This window comes from Oncorhynchus keta, chromosome 34 (assembly GCF_023373465.1).
Source record: "Oncorhynchus keta strain PuntledgeMale-10-30-2019 chromosome 34, Oket_V2, whole genome shotgun sequence".
Classification (NCBI taxonomy): domain Eukaryota; kingdom Metazoa; phylum Chordata; class Actinopteri; order Salmoniformes; family Salmonidae; genus Oncorhynchus; species Oncorhynchus keta.
The window spans coordinates 62,367,851-62,381,590 of NC_068454.1; the positions used below are offsets into that span (position 1 = coordinate 62,367,851).

Consider the following 13,740-nt stretch of genomic DNA (forward strand, 5'->3'; position numbering starts at 1 on the left):
CTGTGGTAGCCATGCTGGTTAAGCGTGTCTTGTATTCTAAATAAATCACAGACAATGTCACCAGCAAAGTACCCCCACCTCCTCCTTTTTGGTTGGAACCAAAAATCTTGAATTTGGACTCCATACCAAAGGACAAACTTCCACCGGTCTAATGTCCATTGCTCATGTTTCTTGGCCCAAGCAAGTCCCTTCTTATTATTGGTATCCTTTAGAAGTGGTTTCTTTGCAGCAATTCGACCATGAAGGCCTGATTCACACAGTCACCTCTGAACAGTTGATGTTGAGATGTGTCTGTTACTTGAACTCTGTGAAGCATTTATTTGGGCTGAGACTGGTAACTAATGAACTCATCCTCTGCAGCAAAGGTAACTCTGGGTCTTCATGAGAGACAGTTTTATCATAGCGCTTGATGGTTTTTGCACTTGAAGAAACTTTCAAAGTTCTTGAAATGTTCCACATTGACTGACCTTCATGTCTTAAAGTAATGATGGACTGTCGTCTCTCTTTGCTTATTTGAGCTGTTCTTGCCATAATATGGACTTGGTCTTTTACCAAATATGACTATCTTCTGTATACCACCCCTATCTTGTCACAACACAACTGATTGGCTCAAACACATTAAGAAGTAAAGAAATTCCACAAATTAATTTTTAAGAAGGCACACCTGTTAATTGAAATGCATTCCATGTGACTACCTCATGAAGCTGGCTGAGGTGAGGGCACTCGGAGTGTGGTGTCAGGAAAACAACCTCTCATTTAACATCAACAAAACAAAGGCGATGATCGTGGACTTCAGGAGGGAAGTCAGCAGAGGGAGCATCCCCCATCCACATCGATGGGACAGCAGCGAATAAGGTGGAAAGTTTTAAGTTCCTGGGCGTACATATCACAGACAAACTGAAATGGTCCACCCACACAGAGTGTGGTGAAGAAGGCGCAACAGCGCCTCTTCAACCTCAGAAGGCTTAAGAAATTTGGCTTGTCACCCAAAACCCTGACAAACTTTTACAGGCGTACAATCGAGGGCATCCTGTCGGGCTGTATCACAGCCTGGTATGGCAACTCAACCACAAAGCTCTCCAGAGGGTGGTGCGGTCTGCACAATGCATCACCGGGGGCAAACTACCTGCCCTGCATGACACGTACAGCACCTGATGTCCCAGGTTGGCCAAAAAGATCATCAAGGACAACAACCACCCGAGCCACTGCCTGTTCACAACGCTATCATCCAGAAGGTGAGGTCAGTACAGGTGCATCAAAGCTGGGACTGAGAGATAGAAGCTGTTTTTCAATCTCAAGGCCATCAGACTGCTAAACAGCAATCACTAACTAATAGAGGCTGCAGCCTACATTGAGGCCCAATCACTGAACACTAATAAATGGATCACTAGTCACTTTTAACAATGCCACTGTAAATAATGTTTACATATCTTACATTACTCATATCACATGTATATACTGTATTTTATACCATCTATTGCACCTTGCCTATGCCGCTCGGCATTCGCTCATCCGTATACTTATATGTACATATTCTCATTCACCCATTTAGATTTGTGTATATTAGGTAGTTGTTGGGGAATTGTTAGATTACTTGTTAGATATTACTGCACTGTCGGAACTAAACTCAGCAAAGAAAGAAACGTCCCTTTTCAGGACCGTCCTTCAAAGATAATTCGTAAAAATTCAAATAATTTCAGATCTTCATTGTAAAGGGTTTAAACACTGTTTCACATGCTTGTTCAATGAACCATAAAAAAATAATGAAAATGACCTGTGGGACGGTCGTTAAGACACTAACATCTTACAGACGGTAGGCAATTAAGGTCACAGTTATGAAAACTTGAGACACTAAAAACAGGCCTTTCTACTGACTCTGAAAAACATCAAAAGAAAGATGCCCAGGGTCCCTGCTCATCTGCGTGAACGTGCCTTAGGCATGTTGCAAGGAGGCATGAGGACTGCAGATGTGGCCAGTGCAATAAATTGCAATGTCCGTACTGTAAGATGCCTAAGACAGCTCTACAGGGAGACAAAACGGACAGCTGATCGTCCTCGCAGTGGCAGACCACGTGTAACAACACCTGCACAGGATCGGTACATCCAAACATCACACCTGCGGGACAGGTACAGGATGGTAACAACAACAACTGCCCGAGTTACACCAGGAACGCACAATCCCTCCATCAGTGCTCATACTGTCCGCAATATGCTGAGGCGCTGGACGGAGGGCTTGTAGGCCTGTTGTAAGGCAGGTCTTCACCGTCGCTGGACCAGACAGGACTGGCAAAAAGTGCTCTTCACTGACAAGTCGCCGTTTTGTCTCACCGGGGGTGATGGCCGGATTCGCATTTATCGTCGAAGGAATGAGCATTACACCGAGGCCTGTACTCTGGAGCGGGATCGATTTGGAGGTGGAGGGTCCGTCATGGTCTGGGGCGGTGTGTCACAGCATCATCGGCCTGAGCTTGTTGTCATTGCAGGCAATCTCAATGCTGTGCGTTACAGGGAAGACATCCTCCTCCCTCATGTGGTACCCTTCCTGCAGGCTCATCCTGACATGACCCTCTTGACAGTTTTTGTTCAGTTTATTTCTCAGTTGTTGAATCTTGTTATGTTCATACAAATATTTACACAGTTTAAGTTTGATGAAAATAAAAGCAGTTGACAGTGAGAGGACAGTTGACAGTTTCTTTTTTTGCTGAGTTAAGAAGCAAAAGCATTTCATCACATTTGCATTAACATCTGCTAACCATGTGTATTTGACCAATAAAATCTGATTTGATTTGAGAGAATGCCAAGAGTGTGCAAAGCTGTTATCAAGTCAAAAGGTGGCTATTTGGAGAATCTCAAATATAAAATATATTTTGATTTGTTTTACACTTTTTTTGGTTAGTACATGATTCCATATGAATTATTTCATAGTTTTTATGTCTTCACTATTATTCAACAATGTATAAAATAGTAAAAAATAAAGAAAAACCCTTGAATGAGTAGGTGTTCTAAAACTTATGACCGGTAGTGCACAACGAATCACAAACAAGTCTGTCGCAGAAGGCACTCTGACTTAACTGTGCACAAACACACACAAAGAGGTCCACAAGACTGGTGTAGTCAGGTTTGTTGTTGACAGAGGCTCGTCTCCATCACCACACCATTCCTGTGGCAATGTGGTTTGACCTGTCAGGTGACATCACAGACTCGCATACAAACAGGACCACACCCACTCACTCAGCCCTGGGAGTTGGCAACTGCTCCCATTCACCTGGAACGCTCCTGGGGCCATGCCAGAACAAAATAATAACAGGTGCCTAGGTTATAGTATCCCTTGCTGCTTTCCACAGGTTCTTCCCCCAGTATGTCTCTAATGGGAATACTCAACCCATCATCTTTCTATTTATTCTCAGCCTTTCGGTTAGAGAAACCTACTGGATGCCCCTCCCCAAAAATGTCCCTTTTTCACCTCGCATCAGATGAGGACCAACCAGCGCTGAAGGTCTGAGAGACAAAACACCCTCTAGACAAAACACTGATGACATCAATGTGACATTAGGGGAGAGGGTGTGTGCACAGGTCTGTGTGTGCAAATGTTGGTTGTCACCAGTCGAACATGTTCTGTCAATGAGGCCTCACAAAAGAGGTAGACAGACAAGATCAAGATAGTTGACTGGCACTTACGTACAGCCATCTATCATTATATAATATCACATGTTTATTTTTAAGACTACAGTCATTAGTGAATTAAAGCTAATGTACATAGAACAGTACCGTGTTTCTATGACATAAACATGATAATGAGTCTGAAAATACTCAATGGCACACCAAAACTTGTGATGTTGTTTTCAGGAGATTACCCATGTTTTGCAAAACTCTATGTATAGAAGGAGCTTGCAATGTGTTTACCAAACGTGTAATAAGTGTACATTTTTGGTTAGACAACAAAGGTTCTTTCACTAACCTCATTTGAAGAGTTCAACCTAGTTCCATTGTATCCTGCACATCTTCTATACACCTGCAGTGAATCTCACAACATTTCTCATCATTCTGTTATTCTTTGTAGGAGCATTTATTGAGGCTGCATGATAATTAGCAAGGCCTTTTACTCAAAAGTATATGATCGGTGACTTTATTAAGCATGCTACATGAATATAATTAAAAGAAGTAGAATTGACATGTCTTGAAAAACTCAACTCCTTTTCATTAGTGTCTCAAACACATATTGAAAACACAGACTTGCAGTGAGCAGCAAATTGCAATGGAAATGTGGAAAATTGGAGTTAACTAACCACACTTCACAGATCAGTAGCTTGAAAGAGTTATTCGTCTCACAGTTATGCGAGTCACGAAAGAACAGAAAACTAAATCGATAATGTAAGGCCATATTTAATAGCATATTAGCACAATGCTAACATTTAAAAACACTCAAAGTGAAAACGCATACCCTTAGGCTATTACTGTATGTAGATGGCACTTGGATGAAAACTGGCTACCAAAAATCTATCAAATAAACCATATGTCACTTAGGCCTACAGAGCCACATGAGCTGCTGTAGAAGAAGTGGGGAACTCACAAAGTAGGCTTTACCAAACCACCAGTATGGAAACTGTTAGTGAAGCACAAGCCACACAGTAAGTTAGCTCACAGTCTTTGACATCTGCCATCACTAGCTTCCTATACTGATTACTAAACCACAAAAGCAAAACATAAAACACAGTAACTACCCTGAATGTGTGGCTGTTCTGTGAAAGAATATGCTGAAAGCACAGTCTTATAGTAATATTATTCCACCAAGACAACTTATTTTCATTAGAACTTAAGCCTGAGGAGAGGCCTCATACTGTGCTCAGGAGGGACATTTTTCTCTTTTAAATTCATTAGGCATTTAGCTGGAGCAACATTTGAGTTAATGCACAAGTCACGTTGTAAGGAAGTAACAAATCTTATATGAAAATGCAATGCCGGTGTTGGTTGCCCTTACCCTTGGCTGATCAGTGGGCTGCAGTCAAAAAACAGAGGCGCACGTTTAAAAAGACTCTTTAAAAAGCAGAAAGCACCAACAAGCACTTTGAATTGAATCCAAAAGACTCTCAGTTACAGTGGCACCCAGAGTATTCTAAGTCAAAGTTCAGGCATATTCCCAGTGAGAGGGGTCCAAACAAAGTGTGGTGTGTCCATCCTGCACACAACTGGTAGAAATGACAACTGCAGCAGAGCCCCTCACACTGGAGACCCACTCCCCAGGCTTTCCCTCTGGACAACCAGCCCCCCTTCCATCCCCTGGTCAACCACCATCCATTCCCTGTTCAACTCGTCCCCCCCTCGTCCCCCTTATCATACTCTTCCCAGGTCATCCTTTGCCCTAATATGCAGTTAGGCTGTGTAGATGATCCGATCCCCTATACCCCCCCCTCTATTCCCTGGCCGGTACAAGTGCGTGTACATTCTCCCTTCGGATTCACAAGCTGCTGTAAGTGCAGTGGCAGCTGCCCCTACACACCTTTTGTTCCAACAGCCCCTCTCCGCTACCCCCTGTCATCTCCTCACACATGCTCAGCTGTTGAAAGGTTGGGCACACCGGACTAGTGCTGATCTATGCAGCACCAAATCTGTAAATGTTCTGAAATGGTCTTTTGACCTATCTTTTGTGTTACACGTTGCGTGTAGTCACATATTTTGCCTCTAAAATTGCTATTGTGTCATGCAAGAAGGCAAAACTTTCAAGGGTACAACTGAAGGCTCTGACTTGATTAGCTATAATCTCACAATCAAGCCCAATTAAAAGCTGGAAAACTGGAGAAATCTACACGAGAGTTGAGAAGTAATGCCATATGTACAAGTTGTCATTTGTGTCTGTTTTCAAGATTGACTCCGCTTCCCAAGGAGTAAATCTCAGGCTGTGCCCTATCATGACCTTCAAATCTCTGAGGGGTCGAGAGGGTGTGGGAAATGGGAGGCCAGGAGTCTGTTGAACAGTTGTGTCATTGAGTTTCCACAAAATACAGCAAATATCTTTATTGGTAAAGGCACGTCTATGTCCAGAACCCAACTGGTTAATAAAGGGTTGAAATGCTCATATCAATAACTCATATGGATACATCTGAGGGAAGGAAATGAAACGGCTCCCTTTGAGTATCAGAGAGGAAATATGCACAACAGCCCTAAACACAACAAGACACTTTGAGGACACAATTACTTCCACAACAGACACCAGTGATTGGTAATGGCCTTATCTCGCTGCCCCTCTCCAGGTTTTTCCCTTCCTCTCCTCTTATCGTCCATGTGCTAGTAAGGCAGACTGGAGCTCTCCATGTTGAACACATTGTGTTGGCCCATAGCCTAATAAGGGGATCCATGTGACTGCCTCCTCTCTTCCGGTGACTAATGTGAATGATGCCCAGGACTATGTGGTGCTGCTGGCCCACGTGTGGTGGTGGAGTATGGGCATCAAGAAGGGAGAGGGATGGTGGTAATGCTGCAGTATGGAGAGTATGGAGAGAATTAAAGAATGAAGGCGTTTATTTTTTCCCTGAATAAAGTCACATACCAAATTGGCAAAGTCACAATACCAAATGTATCATTGAATTATTATGGTGAAAGATCGTGATGGGGGAAAAATAGTTTTGACAATATCACAAAATTATTTTGCACTAGTTGGCTGTACTCCAGTATTTTGACTTTTTCCAAAACTCTCTCTTGTCCCTCTGTCGAAAAACATCTGGTGAGCAATATGTTTGGAACATCAAATCTCAATAAGGTCACAGTATCGAATAGCAATACATATAGAATTGTGAGAATCCAAATACATATTGTATCGGAACCAACGTATCGTGATAATATCATATCGTAAGGTCCCTTGTGATACCCAACCATACTGGAAGGGACATTTTGTTTTAGAAAAGGACATGCAAATAAACATCCATAGAGCTCTTCCACCGCTCTGTGCTGGACAGCTACCCTAGGAGTCTAGATTCACGTCGCTCAGGGTCTACCTGAACGATGATTGAAAGGATCAAGTCTGTCTATCAGCGCACTGACCGCAGCCCCTGTAATAAAGCAGGTTCTTTGCGCTATGGCTTTAGAGCATGCAGGGTAAAGCACCTGCTCCACTTACTCATTCATTGCTAGAGCTGTCTCGGCTGCATTAGCTTCCCACTCATGCTGCACAGAAGTTAACACACTTGAAAAATGCAACACAGCATGTAGAAATGTTGAAACTGTTCATTACTGTTCACAAAACAATGTCCAGACAGGATAGAATACTTTTACAATGCAAGACGACACCGGTAGAATCCATCTTTAAATTGTAGGTTAACTTTCCTTGCTAGCTTAGGCTACAGCTGAATTCAGTACCCTAGTACTTTTTTTGTGATAACCATAATGCAAAATATGCTGATTTCAAAGCTGATTGTCACCAAAAAAAAAACTTTATTAGTTCACTTCGTCTACCTCGCCACCAAAAACTCATTCACTTCTTTGTCTCCCTTGCCTTCCGTCTGATTTGCACTAGACTCCATAGCCACAAAGTCAGATTCCACAGCCACATTCTGCCTCAGCAAATGACCTCATTACCTTTCTTAAAGAGGCAGCGCACACATTTATAAAAGGTTAGATTGCTTCTTCTATGCAAATGTTTGTTTGTTTTACCCCTTTTCCGTGGTATACTACCAATTAGTTACAGTCCTGTCATGTTGCTGCAACTCCGGTACGGACTCGGGAGAGGCGAAGGTCGAGAGCAATGCGTCCTCCAAAACACAACCTAGCCAAGCCGCAATGCTTCTTGACACAAAGCCCGCTTAATCCGGAAGCCAGCCGCACCAATGTGTCGGAGGAAACACCATACACCTGGTGACCGTGTCAGCGTGCATTGCGCCTGGACCGCCACAGGAGTCGCTAATGCATGATGGGACAAGAACATCCCTGCCGGCCAAACCCTCCCCTAACCCGGGAGACGCTGGACCAATTGTGCGCCGCCCCATGGGTTCCCCAGTTGCGGCTATCTGCGGCAGAGCCTGGACTCGAACCAGGTTCTCTAGTGGCACACTTATTTTCTTGGCAACTGCTAGGAGAACATTACTTTATTGTACTGATCACTGAGCTGCCTTAGACCACTGTGCCACTCGGGAGGACATATGCAAATGTTGATGATCAGTACAATGAAGTAATGTTCACCTAGCAGTTGCCAAGAAAATAGGTCTGTAGCCCCATGAAATCAGCTAAAACAAGCTCAATAACTGCATGCACACAGTATTGAATAATATGCATTCACCTGTATTGTGAAGACCTATGCTACATCTTGATTTACCCTGTTTTAGCAATAGAGATTGACCATGTTGTTTTGTAGTTAAATTGTTTTTTTACCAAAGTCAAATTGATTGAATCATTGTATAATTGATTAAATTAATGCATACATGACAAAACATTTTTTTTACAAACATAATGATACTGAACTCAAAAGATGCCCAACAATTGAACAGAACAGTAGCTGAGTTTATCTGTCTGAATCAAGTGCCATTCTGTGACTTGCTAATATAATTTTTTTTTTTTTACTATGCTACCGTTTTGGTATTTAGTATCATGATGGTATTGAGTATTGTGATACTAAACCTGGTATCGGTATCCAAGTCAAAATTCTGGTATCTTGACAACACTAACTTACAAAGGACACTTTTAAAATAAAATAAAGGAATAGAAAATTAACCATGAAAGGTGTGTCTTTAGAAGGAACTCTCTGCTCTAACAGTATAATAGGAAATGCACAGATGCTTTGTTCAATACAAGCCCATTTGGTACTCTCTTTGTAAGTGACTAATAGATTTGTGAACAAACCTCATATGCTTTCAAGTGTTTGACAATGAATACCCTAATTATGCAAATCTGCTTCCTTCTCAGAGACCGCACAAAAATAACTAATAAAAATAAACTGCAGTACAGCATTTTAATTTAGTTACAATTGATATTACAATTGTGTCAACCATAACAACAATAACTTTTCAGTAACATGTGAAAACAATTTTCTCTAATGCATTATTATAGGGGAATAATCTGCAGGGTAAAAGTAGTAAACCCCTAAACCTCTGACCTGGGGTGAGACTTGACAGACATTCCTTCAGGGTTTGACCATACAGAACAATTTTCAGTCATAGGAGGCAACAGCTGCCACCAAGATATTTATGGATTCTCAAAAGAAAGACGCCAACACATCCGACCCACTTTACCCTAAACAGCCTTCCAACATCATTAACATTTAGTAACTAATATGATCTCATTCATGAATATCAACAGTGCTGGGAGAGAAAACCAAAGGACTTCTCAAATTCTCTGAACAAGACTACTGTCCAACAACAACAACAACATGGATTTATGTTAGTGTCCCTCCCTAAAAGCCTTGCCTCATTCTCCTAATCAGGGGAAATTTGGTATCTCCCAACCCTGGGAGCAGTCACAGCTAAAGGGTAGAGGTCAAGAGGAGCGGGACGAGTCCTAACAGACGTGTCAACCTGTTCCCTTCAGCCACGCCTCGCTCAGCTGCCACCACAAAGGGCCCCTGCCTTCACACATGGAGGCAGTCGCCAGCCACGACACTCGGAGACTACCACACACCAGACTGACCAACCTGGGAGGTGGCGGACATTTAGTCTAAGCTGAGACAGAATGAGACGTAACATTTATACGCAAAGGTTTATCAACAGCTCCTCAGGAAGTTGTTTTGATTGTGAAAAGAGTAGGATATTTCAATAAAACCAATGACTGTGGTCTCATTCTTTTGTAAAGACAAATAATGGAATCAATGTAAGAATAGAATCATGATATCAGCTCAAATTGAGCATATGTTGAAATCCAATTGCTGTATACTTGATGTTGATTATCTGTATGAATCTACTACAGCCTTCAGATTATACATGATCACTGGATAAAAAAAAGAAGTGACGAAAACAAGAAAGCATACAGAGTCCACATCCTAATCTGTGGTGATGGGTATTAGGCTTGGGCGGTATACCTTATACCGGGGTATTTGCAAATAGCCACAAGATGGTTTTTCAATACCATTGAAAAATTATTTATTTTAAGTTTTTCAATACATTTTCATATTTGTAGCAATTTGTATTTTGTAAATACCTGCAGTCAACTTGTGCAATGCGTTAGGAGATAAAGCAGATTGCGTTCTTCATTTCACCTTATTTTATATTATGAAGCTTACCTTAGTTCCCCAGAACAGTTGAGACAGTCATGTGTGTGTTTGTAAATAGCACGGGAGAAAGCGGGAGCAGATGAGTGCAGCTTTGCATTAACAGGGGTCGAGTTTTATAATGAAAGTCAGTGTTTTTTACTTCACATTTTTACTAAATACATTACTGCAACACATTCAGCAGAAAATAGCATCATTTTCAACAGATGACAAAAGAAGTGCAAAGCTACAGTGGGGAGAACAAGTATTTGATACACTGCCGATTTTGCAGGTTTTCCTACTTACAAAGCATGTAGAGGTCTGTAATTTTGATCATAGGTACACTTCAACTGTGAGAGACGGAATCTAAAACAAAAATCCAGAAAATCACATTGTATGATTTTTAAGTCTATCAACCAGTAAGAATTCCGGCTCTCACAGACCTGTTAGTTTTTATTTAAGAAGCCCTCCTGTTCTCTACTAATTACCTGTATTAACTGCACCTGTTTGAACTACCTGTATAAAAGACACCTGTCCACACACTCAATCAAATAGACTCCAACCTCTCCACAATGGCCAAGACCAGTGAGCTGTGTAAGGACATCAGGGATGAAATTGTAGACCTGCACAAGGCTGGGATGGGCTACAGGACTATAGGCAAGCAGCTTGGTGAGAAGGCAACAACTATTGGCGCAATTATTTGAAAATGGAAGAAGTTCAAGATGACGGTCAATCACCCTCGGTCTGGGGCTCCATGCAAGATATTACCTCGTGGTCATCAATGATTATGAGGAAGGTGAGGGATCAGCCCAGAACTACACGACAGGACCTGGTCAATGACCTGAAGAGAGGTTCTGCTTTTCTGATGTATCAAATACTTATGTCATGCAATAAAATGCTAATTAATTACTTAAAAATCATACAATGTGATTTTCTGGATGTTTGTTTTAGATTCCGTCTCTCCCAGTTGAAGTGTACCTATGATACAAATTACAGACCTCTACATGCTTTGTAAGTAGGAAAACCTGCAAAATCGTCAGTGTATCAAATACTTGTTCTCCCCACTGTATGTGGCTGGCAGCCACACAAGTAAATGAGTTTACAATGGAAAAGCAAGGTTTTTTTTCCAAAACAATGCATGGCCATCATATTTCTAATGTTTAGGCCTATCATAGAAAGAATGCAGACAGCTACATTTCCTAATGTTTTGCTTAAAGATAATCTTGCATTTTACCAGAGAAAAATTGGTTGGCTACACTGGGAAAATTATGGCGAAAAGTAGCTACACATGGTGCTGTCTGCTGTCTGCTGATAAAATGCCCGTCCATGAATTGTCATCCGAGTTTAGAAATGCAACTAAAGCACAAAATGTGTCTGATGCCGACCAGAAATTACAACAAGAAATATTTTAGGTCAGCGTTTACAAATCTATTTAAAAATATATCATGCGTTTTATTTTTTCCCTGCGTGAAAAATGCATAATTATGTTTTAGCAAGTTACAATTAGGGGTAGTGTTATCTAAGTAAGTGGCTGAATTAATAAGGTGACGGGGCATCATATTGTGTTTGCTTCCTGCCATGTTTGAGAAGTCAAAGCCCTTTGGATGAGGGTTTTGTACATCTGCCACTGCCATCTTGATTTCCTTTGCCCTAGCAACTCCAGACAGATACAGTGTGTAGACATGCTGCTGGAGGGCCAGTGCTGTTCTTCCTTCAGACAAGCATGCATCTAAACTTTGTTCATTTTGCACAATGTCTCTCGTTCACATTCGCTTGTAAAATGTCCAAACTCACCAAAAACGACATGTGGTAGCTCCTATATATATGTATAACTTTATGAGCCAGTTTGCCTGTCTTTGTAATTGGTTTATTTTCATTTTTAGCTTATTATCAAATTTAGCTAGCAGCATTCATGGATATTCGCCATTACTTGTGCTAATTTTGTTAGCATTCTGGGAGTAGACGCCCAATGTGCTTTTTTGGTGCCCTCTTGTGTACTAAGCCTGTAATACCGTAAATCTCAAGGTGAGAGAAGGATGGTATGAAGATATGACAATTTGGATACCGTCCAACCCTAATGGATATTTATAGCCATTAGATTCAAAGGGAAAGTATTGTCCTAGAGGATTCAAAATAGGATTTTTTTAACAGAAGAGGAAACCTGTGCTTTTTCAGTAAACCTTTTTCATATTGGGTCCAGAAGTCTGTCCTTCAGAGCACCATGGACTGGTATGGACCACAAGACCTGTGCTAGATGACTACTTCGGTATTTAAGATGGAGGCAGCTGACCACGGGTAAATAAGACTGGGGGGGTATATGAGCTGCTCGGAATGGCATGGCGCAACATGTCCCAACTGTCATTGCACACAATGCAGATGAGGCGCTGTGTTGTGCACAAACAAATCACCCAGGCAACGAGACGTTTGATGTAAACAGTGGGACAGAGAGGCCTCCACACAAACACCTCCCTTCCTTATCCCCCATCTAGCACGACACACAGACACACTCACACTTCTCCTCAGAAACAGCTGACGTTTTAACAGAATTCTAACAGCTGACAGGCTACAGGTGGGTCAGAGGGGACCCTTTGTAACCCCCCTCCCTTCCTCTCCTCTTAGTCCCCAGCTCCATAATTCCTCTGAGCTGCACACACACACACACACACACACACAGACAGGCACACAGAGTCCCATTTCCACACCTGTTGTGACTCCATAGGAATTGTACTGCATGAAAAACCCAGCTTTACCAGTAACCACCCGCCCAACTCAGTTGACCTCGCCATCTCTAACCCACCTATTCTCTGGACCTTTAAAAAGAGCTTTATGACCTGACAGCATGTGTTGGAGAGGCTTGGTTTGACCATGCGGCTCAATGTGTGGGCACTGTGTACAGTATGTGAGAGCAGCAACACATGCTACTCTGGTGTCGACTATAACTATGGCACAAGCAAACCCGCTAAGCTCCTTTGCTGCTTCCCTTACGGATGTCCTCAGTGGTATTACCAAACAGCAAGACCACAATAGAAATAAATCATTGACTACAGTTTAAATCCACAATCATTTCTCAATGTTTTTATGTAATCTGTAGACAATGTTACATGATGCCCTATTTTGTATTACATTTTTGCTTTCAATTATTAAATAATTGTCACGCCTTGGTCTTAGTATTTAGTCAGGCCAGGGTGTGACATGGGTTTATTTTGTGGTGTGTTTTTGTATTGGGGTTTTAGTAGGTATTGGGATTGTGGCTGAGGAGGGTTGTCTAGGAAAGTCTATGGTTGCCTGAGGCGGTTCTTAATCAGAGGCAGGTGATTATCGTTGTCTCTGATTGGGAACCATATTTAGGCAGCCATATTCTTTGAGTGTTTCGTGGGTGATTGTTCCTGTCTTTGTGTTAGTTGTCACCAGATAGGCTTTATAGGTTTTTTGTATTGTTCGTGTTTCTTCATTATTAAACATGTATCAAAATTACCACGCTGCATTTTGGTCCGACTCTCTTTCGACAGAAGAAAACCGTAACAATAATACATTAATTACAGGTATACAAGTAAGATCTTCTTAACCTTCTCAGG

At 41.8% G+C, this 13,740-nt stretch overlaps 1 protein-coding gene across 11 annotated transcripts in view; it reads right to left on the reverse strand.

Annotated features, from left to right (window-relative positions):
- The window catches only part of LOC118367480 (myocyte-specific enhancer factor 2D homolog), an 83,693-nt gene that overhangs the window by 55,919 nt on the left and 14,034 nt on the right, over positions 1-13,740 (reverse strand). The window contains exon 1 of one of the 11 annotated variants that reach the window (XM_035750993.2): positions 4,979-5,225. The exons of the other annotated variants lie outside the window; for them this stretch is intronic. The gene's annotated coding sequence lies outside the window, so the exon portion shown is untranslated. Of the gene's footprint in view, positions 1-4,978; positions 5,226-13,740 lie in introns of those variants that run through there. 11 annotated transcript variants of the gene reach the window in all.